At 40.6% G+C, this 21230-nt stretch overlaps 1 protein-coding gene across 13 annotated transcripts in view; it reads right to left on the bottom strand.

The window, feature by feature from the left end:
- Nrf1 (nuclear respiratory factor 1) overlaps positions 1-21230 on the bottom strand; it is a 107715-nt gene that overhangs the window by 82954 nt on the left and 3531 nt on the right. The window lies entirely within an intron of this gene.

Here is a 21230-nt window from a genome sequence, read left to right as displayed (position 1 = left end):
ACTCAGAAATCCACCTGCCTCTGCCTCCCAAGTGCTGGGATTAAAGGCGTGTACCACCACTGCCTGACCCTGATTTTTTTCTAATAAATAATTTGGCCCACCATTTTTATTTGTAAACTGATTTACTTTTATAAAGGACAGATGAGGACATCAGATCTCCTCTCAGTTATAAGGGGAGTTGTGAGCTAACATGTGGGTGCTGGAAAGCAAACACAGCTACTCTGGAGGAGTAGGACTGTACCACTTTACCCGTAACTCTTAAAGTATAAATGCCCTGCAGATTATTGTTTTATAAATCTAGGAACAAGAAAACTAACATGTAAAAACAGGAACAAGCCACCAATTTACAATATGTATACTGAACACTTGAACACTTGTCTCCTACATGAGCAGGATCTATGGAGGGTCTGCATGACTGCAAAGCAGTGAAAGGTGAGGGGAAGAAAGGAAGGTGGAACCACAGGCTTTGCAAAGGACTTTGGACTTCACTCTGACAGAGGAGCTCTCTGAATGGGTATGCAGGAGATGCTGTAGGGACGCAGCAGGGTCCAGGAGGCTAACAGTCTGAGCAGGAACATATCACCTCTGGAGCACCCAGCGGGTTTGGCTCCAGGAGCTAGATAGTGGGAGTCTTAGACACTGAGCAAAGTCACCCGTTGTTATTCTGACTGCTCAGTGGTGCCTAATAGAAAAGATCTCTTCTTCCTACACAAGAATGAACAAAGGTACAGAGAAATTTCTACTACTACATGTTTTAAGACTGTTTGCAATTCATAAGATTTCATTTATTCATAAAATGAGGTAAGAGGAGGGCTGGACTCATGGATCAGCAGTCAATGCACACTGCTCTTGCAGAAGACCCAAGTTCTATCCCCCAGTACCTACATCAGGAACTCATAACCACCTGTAATTACAGAGCTTTGACTGTCATCTCTGGCATCTGCAGAGACATATATATTTGAATGCATGTACCCAAACAGACATGCATATATACACATCAAATATAAAATAACTAATCTTTTCTTAAAATAAGATAAGAAGACTATACTAAACATTAGTTTCCTTAAAAACTAGTAAGCAGTACCTGTGAGAACAGTATAATTTAGTCTACCCAAGGATTTCAGGTCTGCAGTGACTCCAGGCATTCCCCAACGTTCCAGGCTTTGCTAACGATGAGGTGCTGAATAGCTATTTGGTGTTTTGCAACATTCTAGTTGTGTGCAGAATGGGGAGAACTGAGGCTAGAGACAAGCTGGTCAAGTGACTAATTCAAGGATCCTGGAGACATGAATTAATTAAGACCAAGAAGACAGAGTTGGGTATGGTGTCACATGCCTTGAACTCAAGCACTGGGGAGGCAGAGGCAGAGACAGATGGATTTCTGTAACTTGGAAGCTAGCCTGATCTACACTAGCTCAGGCCAGCCAGGGCTACATAGAGAAACCCTGTGTAAAAATGTAAAACCCAGCCAAACAAGAAGCCCCAAGATGTGTGAATAATCACCACAGGGACTTAGTGAAGAGGCAGATGTGTGAAGATTGAGCAAAGTCAGGACTCCACTCCTTCTAGCTGGGTTAGAGTGGTCCTCATTCAGACTACAAACAAGAAAGGGAAGCACAGATTGCAGAGGAAGACAGTAGCTTTCTGTAGGCACTGTCACAAAAGACACTCAGGTTTGAAACTTGGGGGAAGTCTGTAATGAAGGTAGAAGTACTGGACTCATCAACAGAAGCCGGTAAACAAGCAGAGAACATGAACAAAACTAACTGAGAATAAAAATAAAGCAAGACCATAAAAGAAGCAACTCCAACCACAGGGCTCACATCCTTAGAATACTTGGGATGCTGAGGCAGGAGGACTGCCGAGGGTTCCAGGCCACCCTGGGCTAAAGAATGATTGATACCTGCTTCAAAAAACAAACTAATAAACTAAAATAAAGACTGAGAAAACAAAACTCTAAAAGCCAAAGGTGGTTGAATATGCCTTTAATCTCATCACCCAAAAAGAGGCATTCAAATCTCTGTGAACTTAAGACCATCCTGGTTGCTGGGCTAGCGCATGCCCTTAATCCCAGCACTTGAAAGGTAGAGGCAGGCAGATTTCTGAGTTCAAGGCCAGCCTGGTCTACAGAGTGAGTTCCAGGACAGCCAGGGCTTCACACAGAAACCTTGTCTGGAAAAACAAAAAAACAAAAAAAAAAAGACCATCCTGGTTTATTTGATGAGTTCCAGGCCAGCCAGGGCTACATAGTGGCCTTGTCTCAAAAAATAAAATAAAATAAAAATTAAACCAAACTAAATAAATGAGTAAATAAACAGCAAAAAACTTGGGGGACAATTAAGAGGTCATTAAAAGGTAAGAAAAAAGTGTAAAAGGAAAATGAAAAGCAGAAGACAACAGTGTAGTATTGCAAAGCCAAAAGGCATGAGATCAATATATCCAAGTTCAGTAAAGGAAAAAAAAAGAACAGAGTAACTTACTAAAGTTTCATACATTCACTAACACTGGCTTCTTGGATTTCACATCCTACAGAGGCAAAGGGTGGCAATAAACACATATAATTTTAGGCACTGTACCAAGAAGAAAAGTAATAACAAAATAAAAACAAGTGAGAGCAGGGACAGTGCTGTGTGCTGCTCAAAAAACATTCCTCCTCCAGCTCTCCATTTTTCTGTATGTTATGCATGTGTCTGGTGTGTGTGTGTGTGTGTTTGTGTGCGCGTGCGTGTGCATGTGTGCACGTCTGCAGGGACAGTGCTGTGTGCTGCGCAAAAAAATCCCTCCTCCAGCTCTCCATTTTTCAGTATGTTATGCATGGGTTTGAGGTGTGTGTGTTTGCCTCTGGAGGCCCAAATTTCAATGTCTTAACTCGTCTTCTGATTGTTCTCACCCCTTATTCATTGAAGCAGTCTATCAAACTCATAGCTTGCTGGTGTGGCTAGTCTCACCAGCCAGCTTGCACTGGGCACTCCTTGTCTCCACATGTCTTCACTGTCTGAGGCTGGTATTACAAGTGACACCCAGTATTTATATGGATCTGGGCACCAAACCCTAGTTCTCTAATATGTCCCTGGTGTGGACAGCATGAAGGACCCTGTATGCATACAGGGGTGGCAGATGAGACAACAGAAGCAACACCCAGGATCAAAACTTGTGGGTTAGGTAAGAGCCTTACTTAGACTTTAGAGTGAGACAGAAAGTCTTTGCAAGTTTTTTTTTAAGATTTATTATTTATTATATATAAGTACACTATAGCTGTCTTCAGACACCCCAGAAGAGGGCATCAGATCTCATTACAGATGGTTGTGAGCCACCATGTGGTTGTTGGGATTTGAACTCAGGACCTCTGGAAGAGCAGCCAGTTCTCTGAGCCATCTCTCCAGCCCTCTTTGGAAGATTTTTATGAGTAAAGTTATCATCTATGTCTTAGCTTAGATTTTTATCGCTGTGATAATACACTATGACCAAAAAGCAAGTTGGGAAGGAAAGGGTTTATATGGCTTTATTTACACTTCTACATCACTGCTTATCATCAAGGACAGAAGCTGTGGAGGGGTGCTGCTTATTTCCCAAGGCTTGCTCAGCCTGCTTTCTTATAGAACCCAGGACCACCAGCAAAGGAATGACACCACTCACAACAGGCTGGGCCCTCCCTCATCAATCACTCAGAAAATGCACTCCAGGCTTGCCTACAGCCCAGTCTTCGGAAGGCATTGTCTTAACTGAGGCTCCTTCCTCTCAGGTCACTTATTTGTGTCAAGTTGACATACGACTATCCAGCACAATCTAATTTTCTAATTTCTGTTTTTAACAGTCACTGTGATGATGTGTAAGAAGAGCAGGCTGAAGGAGAATGTAGAGTGGAATTACTATAAGGCTTCTAAGATATGCATGTGACTTGGATCATGGAGCAGCAGCAGAGCTGGTGAGCCACTGTCAGATTTTCATGTTTTGATGGTAAAGCTGCCAAAATTTCCTGATGATTTAAAGAAAGACAGTAAAAGAGCAGTTAAAGTGGGTTTTGTTGTTTTTTTCCCTCATGCTATTTCTATTTTGAAATACTTTGCTTTTTTTCAGTGATTAGGAATTGGAACCAGGAGCCCTGCACATGCTAAGTGACCTACCATTGAGCCAGGCACATCTCTACTCCCAGACTCCCAAAAGTTTTGTGTGGCAGCTTGAAGAACTCAACAGTAATTTTTTGAGCTGGGAATGAACATCAAAAAGAGTTAAGATGCGGGGGCTAGAGAGATGGCTCAGCGGGTTAAGAGCACTGACTGCTCTTCTGAAGATCATGAGTTCAAATCCCAGCAACCACATGGTGACTCACAACCATCCATAATGAGATTGTATGTCCTCTTCTGGTATGTCTGAAAACAGCTACAGTGTACTTATATATAATAAATAATTTTAAAAAAAGAGTTAAGATGTTAACTTCTAAGAGGAAACATTGAACAGAATGACAATTGATGGCTTTTTATAAACAGCTTTGAGAAAAAAGTTCTTTCTGTTCTGTTTGTGAAGACTGTAGTTAAGAGTCACCCTCTTCCCTCATTGCCCATCTGAAGGAAGAGGGTCACCAGCAACTGTACTGGAGTCACCAGATGGAAAAGAAGGCTGAGCATACACATGCCACAAGGGGCAGGACAAGGGTGTCATCACACTGACCTGAGCGCCCTTCCCTGACACACTATTTAAGACCATCTACCCAGTGAAAGGCATCATGCCGGTCTTTATACATAAACATTAAGACAACTTTAAGGCATTAAAAAAGAGTGAGAGAGAACTACTACACTTACATTTTCAGAGTGTTGCTAACATTTATGATCCATGACCATTAATTTCTTGGCAAATCGGTTGCAGAAACACCATTGTTAACTTTTTTCAAAGGCTGCAGGATCACAACACTAGCTTATGATCATCTATTGGACTTGTTTATGACTTTTGTCAAATTTTCTTTTTAAACAGGCTTTGCTATGTAGCCCTCTGGCCTCCACTTCTGGAATGGTGGAATTCCAGGTGTCTAATACCTCAACTGGCTCAAACATTCCTCTTTATGGATGTTAGGATAGCTAGTCTAGGGATGTGGCTCATCTGGTAGTACTTGCCTAGCATGCATAAGGCCCTGGGTTCAACATTCTTTAAAACTGTATAAACCTGCGGGGGCAGTGGTAACTTTAATCCCAGCACTTGGGAGGCAGAGGCAGGAGGATTTCAGAGTTCAAGGCCAGCCTGGTCTACAGAGTGAGTTCCAGGACAGCCAGGCCCACACAGAGAAATCCTGTCTTGAAAAACAAAAAAAAACCCACACACACACACACACACACACACACACACGAACCCAACAACAACAAAAACAAAAAACAAACAAACAAAAAAACTGTATAAACCTGGCATGGTGGCACACACTTATAATCCCAGTGTTGAGGAGGTGGAGGCAGATCATAGGGAGACAAGGTCAATCTGGGCAGCATGAGACCCTGTTTCAGAAACTAAACTGAAAAGACAAATGAGACAAACTACTTACTTCCTATGGGGCAAACAGGAAATGTCAGGAAAAAGTCCATATCTTGGCAATATGTTTGGGTTTTTGTTTGTTTGCTTGCTTGCTTTTTCAAGACAGGGTGTTTCTGTGTAGCCCTAGCTGTCCTGGAACTCACTCTGTAGACCAGGCTGGCCTTGAACTCAGAAATCCACCTGCCTCTGCCTCCCAAGTGCTGGGATTAAAGGCATGTGCCACCACTGCCCAGCAAACTATTTTTTTAAAGACTGAATCTTGCTACAGACTGAGCTCGTTTCTAGCTTCCAAGAATTGTAAGGTCTGCAGGTCTACACCAGCACACCTGCTTCAAACGCCACACCAGCTTCTACTACACCACACCAGCTAGAAAAAGAAATGACTGTGAAAATTGCTTCTCTCTAAATGATGTTACTTTGTTGCTTCGCCTTCTTTCCTATTCAGGGTCTCACTGTGTGGCCCTGGGCTGGTCTGGAACTTGCCGGTGTAGACCACGTTGACCTCAAACGTGTGTTCAGCCCCCTGTCTCTACACCATGATTTCTGGAATTACAGATATGAGTCACCATCCAAATGAAGGTTTACTTTATATAGTAATAAATGGAACCACATTGAGTTAACACAACTGTGAAACTGGCAGTATGAAAGAAAGCAGACAATTTGGAATAGAAAGCCATTCAATCCCTCAAACTCACTTGTTACATGGATGTGAACCAGAACTGTCTAAATTACTTGGAGAAGAAAGCCTATCAAATACATTAAGGTAGATAAATAGTACCTATTTTGTTACTTAATAATAAAATAAACCTTTCCAAAATAACAAAAAAAACAAAAAATGTTTTCCAAGAATTCCAAACAGTATCAGAAATGTAAATTTGAACTTTCCTTAGTTGATCAAAAGTTACGATTACTGCAGGATGTGGTAGAGCACTCCTTTAATCCCAGTACTGAGGAGTCAGAGGCAGGCAGATTCCTATGAGTACAAGAGCCAGCGGGTCTACATATCAAGTTCCAGACCAGCCAAGGCTACAGAGTAGGAGCCTCGCTCAATTAAAAACAAAAAACAAAAACCAACCAAACAAAAACAACAACAACAACAACAAGAAAAACAACTGAGCTATCTAGAGTTACTTAAAAAATAAATTTAGAGCTGGGCGGTGGTGGGACACGCCTTTAATCCCAGCACTTGGGAGTCAGAGGCAGGCGGATTTCTGAGTTCTAGGCCAGCCTGGTCTACAGAGTGAGTTCCAGGACAGCCAAGGCTACACAGAGAAACCCTGTCTCGAAAAACCAAAAATAAATAAATAAATAAATTTAGTTTAGCATTAAAATCAAGGGAAAAGAAAAACAATCTAAAGAAAATCATGTTTGATTTCTAAATAAGAAAACTGAACAGCAGGCTCCAGGAGTGAAGGCAATGAAGTTTAGAAAGTGACTGATTATAACATGAAAATACCACCTAAGATTGAAATTAACAACTACTGTAGAACTGGTTTGATCTGCAATAGACCCAAAAATCTAAAGAAGTATCAATTTCTAAAAGGTTACCCTAGAGGTTTAAAGAAACCTAAACTGCCTACATAATGCTTACACAGCATTAATTTTAAAAAATACCCAAATTCCCTAGTGACAAGTCAAAGTCTGCAGCCGTTCTGATGAAGTATTTTAAAAGGGTAGTACCCTAGACAAGAGGAGAGATGAAAATTAGAAGAATAAAACATTTTTCTCATTGACTTCTCAATGATATAATTTGCAAAAGGAGGAAAAGAGGCATCAAGTGGAATCTCAGTCCTGGCCACAATGGGCATAGGTGCTGGCTATCAACCCACCTACCAACAGCTGCTTGCCCAACTCTCCTAGCTTATTTGGTCAACTCCCTGTCTCACTGCAGAAATATCTGGAACTAATGTGTTAAATTCAATTCTGCCAAGACATCAACCATAAGAAAATACATACTACAACCTCTACAAGAGAGGAAACTGCAGACACAGTGGATGCAGGAGCGGTGTATAGACCGCCTAAGTCACTATAACAGTGTCCATGTGCTGTGCACAACAGGGTAGCAGCCCTGTTGAGAGGAATACCACAGAAGTCTTGATGGATAAAGTGCTTTATTCATAAAATGTTCATAGTATGTTACTAGGAATGGTAAAGTGCTATTTATTAATTGTAAACATTTGCATTTCACAATTCTTTTTTTTTTTAAGATTTATTTTATTTTATGTGAATATACTGTCTCTGTTTTCAAACACACTAGAAGGCGGCATCAGATTCCATTACAGATGGTGGTGAGCCACCACGTGGTTGCTGGGAATTGACCTCAGGACCTCTAGAAGAGCAGCAGTCAGTGCTCTTAACCGCTGAGCCATCTCTCCAGCCCCAGTTCACAATTCTTTAGTGCTGAATATACGTGACTGACAGAGATCAGGACAGTAGATCTAGTTTATCCATTAGAGACACAAGGCTGCCGGCAGCTTTCCCACTGTAGACACTAGTGAGAAAACCACTTCAAACTCCATGTCCTTTCTCCTCTCTCCTTGAAGTGGCACCCACCAGCTGATAAAATGCTAACCAAAAGGTGCACAACAGAAATTGATACAGAGGCACTGCCCTGAAGGAAATCCCAATACAGACCAGTAATTTGCTTTCCAGTGACCTCAAGTTGCCAAGATAAAAGTATAAGCAATACATAGTACCCCTGTTTAACAGCACAGAAATACCTGTATTGTTTCATTTTCATGGTTTCCCATTAAAACAAACAAGCACCTTAAGATAGTCAGGCATGTGGGCCATGCTCTTAATATCAGCACTCAGGAGGCAGATCTCTGTGAGTTCCAGGACAGCCAGGACTCCATAGTAAGAGCTTGTCTATTAAAAAGTAAAATAAAAAATAAAACCAAAATAGCACTTAGCATATTTAAAGAGGTCTGTACCATCTATTTGTTAAATGTTTACTAGAAAAAATTGTATAAAACTGTAAAATTGCTTTATTTATTGTTAGTGTATTTATTATGATGAGCAAGTGCAGGCATACACATGCTAACACAGAACCTTTAGGGAGTTGGTTCTCTCCTTCTGCCTGGTTCTCATTGTTTCAGCCATGCTACTGCATACTCCCGATTAGCTGGCCAGCAAGCTTCCAAGGCATTCTCTTATCTCTACCTACCATCTCACCATAGAAGTACTGGGGTGACAGACGTACATCACCACATCTGGCTTTTTTAGGTGGATTCTGGGGATTGAACTCAGGTCAGACTGATGTGGCAAATAGTTTTGCCCACTGAGCTGACTCCCACCCCTCACAAAATTTTAAAAATATGCTAAGTAATATCACCTAACTTCTTGGTACATATGGGATACTCCTTCGTTTTCTTTACCTTTTCAACAAAAATTAGAGTACAGCTTTATGTGGCTATTTTCCAATTTTACATAATCCATAAAACCAGATGCCTTTTGTATTAAATGAAAACACACACACAAATGAAATAGGGAAGCATAGAAAAACAAGAAAACAGGTATCTTAGGACAGTAGATTTACAAATTTGTATCATCTTGTAGCCTGGGGACATTGCTCCGTGTTAAGGCCCCAGTTCTCTCAAAGCACTTCTCCCTTAGGCTTTTCAACTGGGTATCACAGCTTCGGCCTGCAGATTTGTACCTCAGGCTTAAGCAGGAGGCTCACCAACAGTTTGGAGTTGGCTACATAGTGGATTCCATGCTAGCCAGGACAAGGAGGGGGTAAAGAAGGGGCAAGAGGAAAAAGGAAAGGGGAAAGGGAAGGGTAAGGGGACAGGAAATAAGGGAATGAGAGAAGGTAGGAAGGAAAAGAAAGAAAGGCCTCATGTAGCTTACCATAGCCTTGGACTTAAGCCAAGGATGATCTTGAATTCCTTCTGCCTCCACCTCCCAAATGCTGAGATTACATAGCCATGCCCAACTATTTCTTGTGTGCACACACATCCTTTCTCTCTTTCCCCACGCCCACCCCATTTTTTAAACACTCTGTGGGTGTATGTTCTAAGTTTGGACATATGCCATGGTGTCCATAAGGAGGTCATAGGATAACTTTAGGGAGTTGGTTCCCTCCTTTCACGAGGGGACCTAGGGACAACCCAGCTCTGGCTTGCACAGCAAATGTTTTCACCCACTAGTCATCTTACTGGAACTACCATTTTAGAATATAAAATTCTTTTCAATATAAAACATTTTTAACTTAGTCAAGATTTAAGATTTAACTTACTGGGCCTCAACATGTGACACTGATATAGAACCAACTTAGGACAAAATGCAAAGTTAAAAAGTCCAACAAACGTCAGCAAAAAACTAGCTGGGTGGAGGTGATGCACGCCTTTAATCCCAGCACTTGGGAGGCAGAGGCAGGTGGATTTCTGAGTTCGAGGCCAGCCTGGTCTACAGAGTGAGTTCCAGGACAGCCAGGGCTACACAGAGAAACCCTGTCTGGAAAAACCCAAAAATAAAATAAAAACAAACCAAAAAACAAAACAAAACCAAAAAGAGAGGGACTGAAGAGCTATCTCAGCAGTCAGGAGCACTGGCTGTCCTTCCAGAGGATGATGTGCTTTAATTGCCAGCACCCACGTAGCAGCTTACAACTGTTGGTAACTCTAGTTCCAGGTGATCTGACATGTTAACACAGACATACCTGCAGGCAAAACACCAACGCACATAAAATGAAAATAAATAAAACAAAACATAACCAAAGTTAGCAAAATTAGTTAAAAGGCAAAAGATAAAACTTAGGGTAAAGTGTAGCAGTGTCCACTTTTAATCCTGGCACTTAGGAGATGGCAGGTGCAGGTAGATCTGTGTATGAGGCTAGCCTGGTCTACATGAGACTCAACAACAACAAAACTAGTTTACAAGAATATGAAATGGGTAGTCCCTTCATTAATTTCTATTAAAAGAATAAATCGGGCTGGTGAGATGGCTCAGCGGGTAATAGCACTGACTGCTCTACAGAAGGTCCTGAGTTCAAATCCCAGCAACCACATAGTGGCTCACAACCACCAGTAATCTGATGCCTTCTTCTGGTGTGTCTGAAGACAGCTACAGTATACTTAATAAATAAATCTTTAAAAAAAAAAGAATAAATCAACATCTGTTTTGAAAGGTCTTTACTCAATTTTTACTTTATTTCTGTGAGGATGAAATAAAATTTATCCCCTGTAACCACTCTTTTTATAATTAATTTTGTAGGTTAACACAGAGTAATGAGTTTGTTTCAAGGACGCATTTTCACACATACTATACTTTGTTCTCACTAATTCCCTTCCCCCAGCCCCTCCTCCCAAGAGCTTTTTTCAATGTGAAGACTGAACCCAGGGCCTGCAATACCAGGTTAAGCACTCATCACCGAATTACAGCCTTATCCTCTTTTTCAAGAACCAGCCTGTTAGAATCCAAAGGATATAAAGATTAATAGTAAACAATGTTCCCTAAACCAATTCCCCCAACAATAATGAAAAGATGGACGGAGAGTGGGAGGAGTGAGTTGTTTACCACAGGAGCAGCACCAAGTACTAAGATCAGGAAAAACAATGGTAGGTTCACATTTCACTACCTGTGGTCCTTAATCAAGACTAACAAATCAACATAATGAAACTACTGAAATTTAAATTGGTGTTTGCTTTCTTGATCAGTTCCATCCTACTTGAGAAGCCACCTTACACAATTAGACAAAAAATAGAAGATACTAATTTAATAAAAACTTAACAAGGCTTGAAATGTTGGCACCGAAGGACTATCAAACTGTATTTAGCTATTTCATCATTTGAGGTACCAAAACATGCTATCTAAGTTCTGTTTGCTCACACTATTGTCACAGCAGTTAAGGGTGCCGACTGCTCTCCCAAAGGTCATGAGTTCAAATCCCAGCAACATGGTGGCTCACAACCATCCTTAATGAAATCTGATACTCTTCTGGGGTGCTTGAAAACAGCTACAGTATACTTACATACAATAAACAATTTTTTTAAAAAAAGGGCACCCACCAAACTGTACTGGTGAGCTCTGTCCTGTATAAATGTTAGAATATCACATTCATTAAATGTTTGTTCTGTACCTTCTGTGTATAAAGTTTGGGATCAGTCTCTAAGTGACCACCGGGCTGGCTAGGCAGCAGTTAAGACTTCCTGTCAATGGATCTGCTCAAAGACTTAAACTTTGAGGAAATGCTTAGGATGTTTTTACCATTGGTTCCTTAACTTAGGAACTTAATATCAGAGGGTACCCAGAAAAGTAAAGTATTTCAAATGCATTTTGTGAGACTTCTGCAACGATACAAATAACTCCGAGCCTTGGTGAGCTGAGTTGGGGCTAAGTTTCCACCTGGAAGAAGCACAGAACTTTTCCATGCTATTATTAATTATAAGCCTTATTCTAATTATGACACAACTTTACTGGCTACCTCTACCTTTCTGGTTTTGTTTTGTTTGAGACAGGTCTCACTATGTAGCTCTGGCAAGCCTAGATCTCCATATGCAGACAAGGCTGGCACCAAACTTAGGAGAGCTGCCTACCTCTGCCTCAAAAAGTGTTCACACCATACACTCTGATTTTTTTTTTTTTTTGAGACAAGATTGCACCCTAGCCAGGCTCAAAACCCCAATCTTCTTGCCTCCATGTATGCAGGAGTTGCAGGCATGTGCCACCAAGTCCAGCTCTGCACAGACCTAAACATATGCCAACAAATCAAGATGAAGACAAAGCTCCCTCTGTAGCAGCCATGCTTCCTTAACTCCGACTGCTGGTCCTTCTGCCCTCAGATCACTAGGCTATCATTTCCCCAGGCGCTTTACCCAAACACCTTCACTTTTTAGCCTTTTCTTAAACGTGTGTGTAAAATTGATGTAATTTTACATATTTATGTCTTATAAGCCTATCAGATGTGATCCTAATGCCAAAAGATATTTGCTAATTGAGTAATCAACTTTATTGTATTTTCTGCTCATCAACCACACCACCACCACCACCACCACCACCCCAACCCCCAACTCCACCCCCACCCGACAAAAGCAAATAAGCCATTATGCTCAGTTTTCTGAAGAAGTGCCTCCTCAGTGTCTCTGGCAGGTCCTTCAGGAAAGATCCAGAAGGCAGCTTTGCTCCTGGACCTTCAAGTGGAACAAAAGGTAGAGGAAGATGCCAGTTAACACTATTGTAAACCTGTGCAACCAGTGGTTCCCAACCTGTGCATTTAGTAACAACAACAACAAAAGGTAAGAAAACAAAAAGTATAATAAAATAATACAAAAAAATAATAAAATAAAAATAATCTTATGGTTGGGGTTACTACATGAGGAATTGCATTAAACAACCACAGCATTAGGAAGGTTGAGAACCGACAGGGAGTGATGGCACAGGTCTTTAATCCCAGCACTTGGGAGGCAGAGGCAGGTGGATTTCTGTGTTCGAGGCCATCCTGGTCTACATGGTCAGTTATAAGACAGCCAGGGCTACACAGAGAAACCCTGATGGGGAATGGGGGGAGTTAAGAACCACTGCTTTAGACTAAAATACGTGTCTGAATTTACTCAGCATCTCATGTAGCCCACATTGGTCTCAGATTCCACTATAGTGGAATATATAGAAGCTTGGGTTGACCTTTAACTTTTTTTTCCTTTTTTTTCTTTTTTTTGAGATGACCTTTAACTTCTAATCCTACTGTAGATGCCACAGGACAAGACAAGACTGTGCTAACATGTCCAGTTTATATGTGTTTTAAACAATAAAGCTCTAAAATATTTAAAATTCGAAAATAGGTGAGTAGGATTGGTATAAAATACTGTATATTCAATGTAAGGGGGGTAGTTTCTTTGGGTTCTAGAGTATCCTATTAGGTATTCCTTCCTGACTAGCCTTAAACTCACTACATAAATCCAGTTTGCTTCAAATTTACTACATCAATCCTGTCTCTCCCTCCTGAGTGTCGGGATTATAGGCATGCATTACAATGCCCTGCTTAATATATTTGTTTTAAGCTAAGAGTAGTAAGAGCCAAAAAGTTAAAAAAAAAGTTGCAGTAAATACATATTGAAGAAATTCTTTTCCTAAGTTTAGCCTAGTCTAAGGGCACACCATTTATTCAACCATCTCCACTAAGGTATAGCAATGCCTAATTTTGCACAAAATTACTAATGACTGCCAGGTGATGGTGGCACACGCCTTTCATCCCAGCATTTGGGAGGCAGAGGCAGGCGGATTTCTGAGTTCAAGGCCAGCCTGGTCTACAGAGTGAGTTCCAGGACAGCCAGGGCTATACAGAGAAACCCTGTCTCAAAAAAACCAAAAGAAAAAAAATTACTAATGACTAGCCCACAACAACTACTCTGCAGTCTCACAAATGCCATTCATGGTTAAGTGCTTTACAACACACTTGAAAATATCCTTTAGTCTGTACTTTTACTTGAGTTAGATTTTTGGCAAATGATGATGGAAAGAACTGCCTTTTGTTGTTACTAAACATGTAATGTGGCAGACAACCCTCCCCCCCAATGTAATAATTAAAGAAATTAAAATCAAATACATTAAATTTTTTTTCTTTCTTTTTTTTGTTTTTTGGGTTTTTTTGTTTGTTTGTTTGTTTGTTTTCCGAGACAGAGTTTCTCTGTATAGCCCTGGCTGTCCTGGAACTCACTCTGTAGACCAGGCTGGCCTCGGAACTCAGAAATCTCAGAGGCCTGCCTCTGCCTCCCAAGTGCTGGGATTAAAGTTGTGCATCACCACTGCCTGGCTATTAAAATGTTCTTTGCATGGCAAGGTTTTTCTTTTATTTTTCTGTATTGAGTACATAATATATGTGCTTTTACCTTCAGTGGGTATTAATATAACAGACTCAGAATTAATTTAAAAGGAACTTTTATTTAGAAGAAATTTATAAAGCCAAAGACCAGAGGCAAAACTTCAACAGTGACAAAATTTGCAATATACTATATCATTTCTTACTTAGATTTAGAACCAAAAGCCCATTGTCAGCCAAGACAGTGTTCAGAGATGGTGCACCTAGGCAAACCCTGGTTGATTCTTTGATTTGGAGGCTTTTTTATATGCAAAATTTATCACTAAACCTTTTATTTCATAACTAAAAAGAAAGAGTGGGGAGGAATGGAGGGAAGGAAGAAGGGAAACAAAAAGAAGGAGCAAGACCTAAAGAACAGACAAAATGTCTTCCTTCTATTTGGATCCTTGTGGTAGATTAGCACACACAACGGTCTATTTTACAGCAATATGTACCACCAATTATAACAAGTGAAGGAAGCCAGGCACAGGAAGGCACCACGGGTTCTCACTGGTATGCAGGAGGCAGTGGTTACCAGAGGGAGGGTAGTGACACAAAGGATACACAAAGGTTGGTTAACAGGTACAAAATACAATTAGGATTAAGTTCTCATGTTCTACAGCATGGTTCAGCAACTATAATTAATAGGTAGGAAAAAAGATGTTAAAGGTTTACAACACAAAGAAGTAATCAAAGAAATAATGTTTGTGGTGCTAAATGTACTAATGAAATACTGTACACTGTTTACATTTAAATCAATACAACTACATCCCTGAATAAGTATAATTATGTGTTTAATTTAAAAGCACTCAACACAAACTAATCACAAACTGTGTACCATAAACTTTATCTGTTTAAGAATACCTAACATGCCGGGCAGTGGTGGCGCACGCCTTGAATCCCAGCGCTTGGGAGGCAGAGGCAGGAGGATTTCTGAGTTCGAGACCAGCCTGGTCTACAGAGTTCCAGGACAGCCTGGGTTACACAGAGAAACCCTGTCTTGAAAAACAAACAAACAAACAAACAAAAACAAAACAAGAATACCTAACATATCGTTATCCATTATTCCTGTATGTACTTGCAATTATTTCTGCAGTATAGTCTATAAACAATAAACAATGTCAACCAGTATTGATTATGAACACAGCAATCAGAGTGTGATGACTAAGGGCTAAGGATATGGCTTTCTGGTAGAAGATTTGTCTAGCAAGGACAATATTCTGGGTTCAATTTCCCAGCATCACTGAATGAATGAATGAATTAATTAATTAATTAATTTATAGAAATTACCACCCAGAAACTAGGAAATGATTAAAAACTGTCTCCTAATCTAATTTCAAACACCCTAAAAATGACCAGTTATCTAAAATTTCAGAATGAACTACTCTGGGAACCAACCAGTTTTTTTTTTTTTTTTTAAATGGCTTGCTTATTTATTTATTTCTATTTTTTGAGACAGGGCCTCTCTATGTAGCCCCAGATATCTTGGAAGTCATTGGGTAGAGAACAGGCAGGCCCAGAACCTAGAGATTTGCCTCTGTCTCTCCAGTACTGGGATTAAAAGCTGTGCCACCACACACACCTTGGAATGTTTATTTGTAAGGAATGTTTGAATGCATACATTTCATTCATGACTTTAAAAACTATGAACACTAGGCAATGTATTAGCATTAAACTGTCTAGATTATCACAGTATTTTATTCTACATTCATGTCTCAAAAGCTCTAACAAAACAGAACATGATCACATAAATTAAGTAAATAAGGAGGGCAAATATCTTGCCACATTACCACTAAGATGAAACAATTGTATGCTGTAGAAAATCTCTAAGCTATAAGAAATTCTTGCTGGGTGGTGGTGGGCACACATCTTTAATCCCAGCTTTTGAGATGGCAGAGATACACAGATCTCTCAATTTAAAGACAGCCTGGTCTAAAGAGAGTTCCAGGACAGAGAAATTCCTCTTTAGAAGCAAACAAAAAGTAAATAAAAAGAAATGAAAAAAATAGTGATTTATAACTTTTTGTTTTTGTTTTTTTCGAGACAGGGTTTCTCTGTGTAGTCCTGGCTGTCCTGGAACTCACTCTGTAGACCAGGCTGGCCTTGAACTCAGAAATCCACCTGCCTCTGTCTCCCAAGTGCTGGGATTAAAGTGTCACCACAGCCCGGCGATTTATAACTTAGAATCATTTTTTATTCTCTAAACACAATCTGTGAACCAATTTGTTTTCTTTAAAAAATGTGTATTTCCTTTACAATAATAGTACCGACCCCTCCCGTATCCTACTGCATCTACTGTGCATGAACAGTCTGATACTAGTGCGAGTCCTGAAGAATAAAACCCACAAGGAATCAGCCAATTTCTGCCTAAGCTCTGCTTCTCCTCCAGCTAAGTGTTCCCTTCCATCTCTAAGAGGTGCCTCAGCAAAGCAGTTAGACACCCACTCAAAGTCCCTCCATGAACTTATTTCAGCCAACTAACAGCACAACCATCACTGGATTTCCTCATTAACATTACTGAAAAGGCCCTTAACTCTTGTGTCGAGAGACCCCAAGAATCTCAGAAAAGTGAGACTGGGCCCTTCCCCAGAAATACCATATAGGTCACACACACAAAATTTTGTATGTAATTTTAAGACTCGGAGTCACACAGTTATAATACATTCCTGAACTCCAGAACTAAAACCTTTATAAAATGTATTTAGCTTAAGTCTTCAAAGCTCAAGATGAACTTATGTTTTAAAAGATCCAGGGCAGGGCTGGCGAGATGGCTCAGCGGGTAAGAGTACTGACTGCTCTTCTGAAGGTCCTGAGTTAGGATCACAGCAACCACATGGTGGCTCACAACTACCCGTAATGAGATCTGATGCCCTCTTCTGGTGTGTCTGAAGACAGCTACAGTGAATTATGCCAGAGCAAGTGGGGCCTTAGCGAGCAAGGCAGCAGAGGTTCTGAGTTCAATTCCTAGCAGCCACACACATGATGGCTCACGGCCGTTTGTACAGCTACAGTGTACTCAGACATATAAAATAAATAAATCTTTAAAAAGAGATCCAGGGCAAAATAGCACACATATATTACAGATGACCTTTTATCTCCTACATTTTTTTTATTAATTTATTGAGTAGAGTAAGGGACATGCAGGTATCATGTATGAATGTGCACGCACATAGGTCAGAGGACACTTTGTGGGGTCAGCTCTGTCCTTCTACCATGTGGGTCCTAGGAATTGAACTTAGGCTGCCACACTTGAATGTAAGTGCCTTTACTTGCTGAGCCATCTTGCCAACTCGACTTTTTACTTCTGAAATGCCAAATCTTGTTCTTATCCCAATGAATTCTCTGTAATATTTCACATGGCTAAGTTCATGACACTCTCTTCTGGCCTCTAGGGGCAATTCATGTAAATCTGGGGCACATAAACTCACACATGCATGTAAATCTTTTTCAAAAGTGTTTTTTCTTCACTGATTATACATCTCACAATTCTCTATAACATTAGTTGATGAGTGAAAATCATCAATCTCTTCCATTCCCAAATCTTCTTGAGATACAATCAACTCCCATAGAACTCAACACATCTGGATGCTTTCTCCAGTGCCATTCTTCTTACATGCTCTTCTACCTTAAAGGTATCATAGCCATCCACTAACTGGACTCCAGACCGTATAGTCAATGGTCACACAAATCACATAATCCCCAACATTTGTCTCCTCTGACAGTACAATCCAAAAGTCTCAAACATTTCTAATCTAATGTTCATATGTCAATCTCTAAAAGCCCAGTGAGTGCTAGGGATGTTGCTGGGTGGTTGGTACAGTGCTTGACCAGCAGCTGAACTCAACACTCAGCACCACCAGTACAAAGTCACAGGCAGAATGCTAGATCTCCTGAATGTCTTAGCCCCCAGAAGCCTAGAAATAAAACCTATGCTCCACTTGTGAGTGCCAATTACCAACTTCCCAAACTTTCCCAATCAAATTTCCAAGTGGAAACTTTGTCTTCCACACTCTTCAAGTACAAATAAAATCCATTTGCTGTTTCTCAAGCCTGTTAGCCTCCCTCCTGCCTATCTGTCCTTCTCAGACTCTATTTAATACACATAATCCTCCTTAATTTGCTTTCCCTTTGGCATGGTTCCTCTCCCAAAACAAATTCCTCCCTATTACCACATCATTTTCTTTACCCTTTTTTATTTTTAACAAGTTGCAGAAGAGTCAAGTTCATCTTTCCTCTCCAATATAAGGCCCAAATTTTGTGACTCTGGTATCTTGTATGGGCCTAGAAAACCATCTTTAATGTTTGACAATGGCAAAACTCTTAAAGTGAAGACACTCCAGGAGCTTAAATTCTCAATGGAGGATATGGTCTCACCCGCTTTTAAACATAAAACAAGAATTCAGCTCTGTGTTTCCTGCTCCCCATTTCTAGTCCACTGCTTAAGTAGCTTTGAGCAATGTTTCATAGAGACATTTCCTCACTTCCTCTTGTTCTCTTTAGGTTAGTGGCCAGCCTAACCACATTAACATTCAGGAGCACCAGCAGCAGCACTCTCTTAAGTTCTAAAAAGCTTACAATTGCCAACAGTAAAATGTAGGCTCCTTAAAAAATGGTCTTAACAGATGCATATAAAGCTCACTCTTCGAAGGCATTCTGGAAGAGGCTGGGTAGAGTTTATCCAACATGCACTGCTTAAAAGATGTCAAGAAAATATCTACTTAGATTATTAGCCAAATTTGTACATCTGAAACAAAGGACATCAACTAGACTAAACTTAAAAAAAAAAAATGTACCTACTGAGCCACCTTGTTGACCCAAGCCTGAATTATTTAATTACATACTTCACCTATGTACCAAGCAATACAACCTCTATAAGCAGCTGACATCACCAAGCAAATGACCCACACAAAGAATAGCTCCTGCAGCTCCTATGAAAGAATACTCTCCCTCCCCAATCATGCACACAGATGCCTACACACACGCCTAACTTACAGATATGGCTTTGGCTACTTCAACAAAGTATGTGATGCTGTGGTAACAGGTGAAGTTTCAAGCACAAAATTCTGAGCTAGGCAAAACAGACTCTGTAGCCGGGCAGTGGTGGCACACGACTTTAATCCCAGCACTTGGGAGGCAGAGGCAGGCAAATTTCTGAGTTCGAGGCCAGCCTGGTCTACAGAGTGAGTTCCAGGACAGCCAAGGCTACACAGAGAAACAAAACACAGGAAAGACAAAAACAAAAACAAACAAACAAAAAAACAGACTCTGTAGTCTGGGCTTCAGGAAACCCCTCTGTCTGATCTTCTAAGACCCTGATGAATGTACAATACTGACTAGTGTTAGGATAGCACGTAGAAAGCCAGCCACATGGAGCTTGGTTTTTTGGTTTTTGGAGACAGGGTTTCTCTGTGTAGCCTTGGCTGTCCTGGAACTCACTCTGTAGACCAGGCTGGCCTCAAACTCAAGAAATCCACCTGCCTCTGCCTCCCAAGTGCTGGGATTAAAGGCGTGCACCACCACCACCACCACCACCGCCTGGCGCTTGTTTTGTTTTTTAATATGTTTGAGTATATCCAAAAAGTTAAACATTTAGTTTTTCTTCAGTTCAAAGGTAGTTTAATGTCTGTAAGTGTGAACATATTAAGACAGATAAGACATAGAAGAGAGATTGACAGACATTAGCCCAATTCTGAACTGTATGGGGTAGAGGGTGTAATCCTAGACACACATAATCCATTTACTTTCCTGGCAGAGTCAAAAATTCACTTTCTCAGTGAATTTCACCATATCACATTAAATAACTTCAAAGCATTCTTATTGCTACAAGATTCAACGTTTCCAACAGTTCAGTATAGCTGTAGTCTGAAAATGCCTATATCGGTTTGTTTCAACTCTATTTCCCTTCCAGCCTATTCATCTTAGAATAATTATGGGTAAGTATTAACTAAGAGATAGGATGAAGCTCAATTGTTTAAAGTGCTTGCTTACCCATCCAAGAAGGTACATGCCTTTAATCCCAGCATCTGGAAGGTTGTAGCAAAAGTCTTAGAAGTTCAATGTCAACCTCAACTACAAGTTCTAGGCCAGCCTGGGATAGACAAATCCTTATCTTAAAAAACAAACAAACAAACAAAAAGGCCAGAGAGATGGCTCAGTGGTTAAAATTACTGTCTGCTCTTCCAGAGGTCCTGAGTTCAATTCCCAGCAACCATACGGTGGCTCACAACCATCTATACTGAAATCTGATACCCTAACCCTGGCATGCAAGTAGATGTACATACATGCAGATAGAATACTCATATACATCAAAACAACACAAAACCATTTTGGGGGCTAGGGATGATTCAGTGGTCAAGAGTACTGACTGTTCTTCCAGATGACCCAGGTTCAAATCCCAGCACCCACAGGGCAGCTCACAACTGTCTATTAATTCCAGAATCTAACACCCTCACATGGACATACATGCAGGCAAAACACCAATGCCCATTAAAAAATCAAAACAAACAAACAAACAAACAAAAACAGGCTAGAGAGATGGCTCGGTCGTTAAAGAGCACTGCCTGCTCTCCCCAGCAGCACAATCCACTTCCCAGCACATCAATTCCTTTGTTGGGTAGATCAGGAGCACCTGTAGCTTCAGCTCCAGGGAATGATGTCTTCTTTGGATTCCAGAGGACCCAATTGGTTCTCAGTATTCACATGCCCACACATAATACAACTGCTGCCTGCAACACCAACTCCAGGGGATGTGATACTCTCTTCTGGCTTTTACCAGCACCGGACATGCAAGTAGTACAGAGACATACATGCAGGCCAAACACTCATAAGAAAGTAAGAAATGATGATACATAACACACAGGCAGAAATATCACTAGACTTCTAAACAACCTACTTTACTACTAGTAGTAGTGTTACT

The sequence above is a fragment of the Mastomys coucha genome, unplaced genomic scaffold (genome assembly GCF_008632895.1).
Source record: "Mastomys coucha isolate ucsf_1 unplaced genomic scaffold, UCSF_Mcou_1 pScaffold20, whole genome shotgun sequence".
In the NCBI taxonomy this organism is placed as follows: Eukaryota; Metazoa; Chordata; class Mammalia; order Rodentia; family Muridae; genus Mastomys; species Mastomys coucha.
This window is presented reverse-complemented; position numbering and strand designations above follow the sequence as displayed.